Genomic DNA, 2387 nt, shown 5'->3' on the forward strand with positions numbered 1-2387 from the left:
CTATGAGATTTGAGCTTATTTATATGGTTACATTATTTAACCATAAATATTTTATTCTTGTGTGTTCCCTTCTCTATGATTGTAATCTTTACTTTGTTCCATTCTATATGTCCAATATTTAGTGTATTTACATGCTTGCATATGATTGAGGCCATTGTTTGATTTTAGCTCACTTATCCCAAAATTAGCCTACCTTTTACATCACCCTTGTTAGCCCCCTTGAGCTTTTAAATCCCTTCTGTTTTATAACCACATTACTAGCCTTAAGCAGAAAAACAAAATAAGAATCCCAAGTTGAATCCTTGGTTAGCTTAAAATAGATATTGTGTAAAATTTAAGTGTGGGAAATTTTATGGGAACATGGGATGATATGAAAAAGTAGGGAATTAAATTGAATAAGTCATTTGAAAATTTGGGAAGCATGCTCATGTGAAATCAAAATAATTAAATTACCATGTGCATTGAAGAAAAATATATTAAGTAATTAAATAAGGGGATACAAAAAAATAATAAAAAAAAAGAGAAAAATGAAAAAAATATATATTACCCCAAATGAAAAATAAAAAGAATCAATGCACATGGGACAAAATTCAAAAATAAGTTTGATACATGAGCATGTAATACAAGTGGGAAAAATTTGGGTAGTTAGGTACAGTATTTTAAAATTGTATAAAGTATGTATATGTTAGGTAAGATCTTAGACTAGTCAAGGATTCAATTTGTTAGCTCACTTAGCCTTATATATATATATATATATATATATATATATATATATATATCCTTACCCTTACCTTAGCCCCATTACAACCTTGAAAAGACCTCATGATGTTTGCATTGGTATACTAAATTTTGTTGATTGGTTAGATGAAGAACAAAGTTTTAGAAAGCATGATTAGAGAAGACTAGAGTGAATTACCCTATACACTTGAGAGATTAGAGTGATATACACTTCCAGTGAGGGTTCAACGCTTAAATTCTATGTTCCCTGCTTTCATGAGCTGTCTTCTTACAAGTTCACTTGCTTTTTATTGTATGATTTGAATTAGTGAAAATTGGTTTGTATTTGTCATGGAGAACTTATTTACTCTTAACCAAGTAAGTAAAAGCATTTGGCATGTAGTTGCATTCATAGGTTGCATTTCATACCATTCCTCTTCATCTTTATAGCTTCTCTTGAGCTTAGCATGAGGGCATGCTAGTGTTTAAGTGTGGGGAGGTTGATAAACCACTATTTTATGGTTTATCTTGTACTCAATTAAGTGGTTTTCATTAACTCTTTACCCACTTATTCATACTATTTGCATGGTTTTATATTTCCTTCCTAATTATGTATTTTGATTGAAAACATGCTTCTTTGATCTTATATTTGCTTATTATTAATCCTCTCTTATTACCATTAGATGCCTTGATATGCGTGTTAAGTGATTTCAGAGATTACAGGGCAGGAATGGCTCAGAGGATGGAAAGGAAACATGCAAAAGTGGAAGGAATACAAGAAGTTGGAGAAATTACTAAGCTGTCCAGCCTGACCTCTTCGCACTCAAATGGCTATAACTTTAGCTACAGAGGTCCAAACGATGCGGTTCCAGTTGTGTTGGAAAGCTAGCGTCCGGGGCTTTGATTTGATATATAATATGCCATATTTTCCCTGAGGCTAGGCGATGCGATCGCATGCTCCATGCGGCCGCGTCGCAGTGACGAAAATCCAGCGTGATTGAATTCGAGACCAGCGAATTCTGGGCTGTTTTCGACCCAGTTTGCAGCCCAGAAAATACATATTAGAGGCTATAAAGTGAGGGAATGCATCCATTCATAATTAGGCTTTCACATTTACAATTTTAGGAGTAGATGTAGTTTTTAGAGAGAGAGAGAGAGGTTCTCTCCTCTCTCTTAGGATTAGGATTTAGGACTTATCTTAGTTTTAGGAGTGACTCTCAATCCCAGGTTCAATGTTCTTTTACTTTATATTTATCTCTTACTTTCAGATACTTTAATGCTTATATTAGTTATGTTGCCTATTTGGCTTATGCTACATTCATGTTATGATTTTCTTAATTAATATTATTTGTGGTATTTCAGATTTATGATTGCTTTCTTTTATTTATATAAATAATTTAGATTTCCCCTTTTGGTCTTGGTTAAGAAATTAGTAACTCAACATTATCAAACTCAGCATAATTGATAATCGCTATCTTGCTAATTGAACTGAACTTCAATAATCCCAACTTTTTCTTAGCAAATAAATAGGATTCGAAGGTCAAACTAATTAGTCTCTTGACTTTCCTTTGCTTTAAAGGTTAACTAAGAGGAATTAAGATTCAACTTTGATTATTGTTGAGAGAGATAACTAAGTCTGGACTTCCAATTTCTCATACCTGGCCAAAAGT

Source organism: Arachis hypogaea, chromosome 11 (assembly GCF_003086295.3).
Source record: "Arachis hypogaea cultivar Tifrunner chromosome 11, arahy.Tifrunner.gnm2.J5K5, whole genome shotgun sequence".
Taxonomy (NCBI): domain Eukaryota; kingdom Viridiplantae; phylum Streptophyta; class Magnoliopsida; order Fabales; family Fabaceae; genus Arachis; species Arachis hypogaea.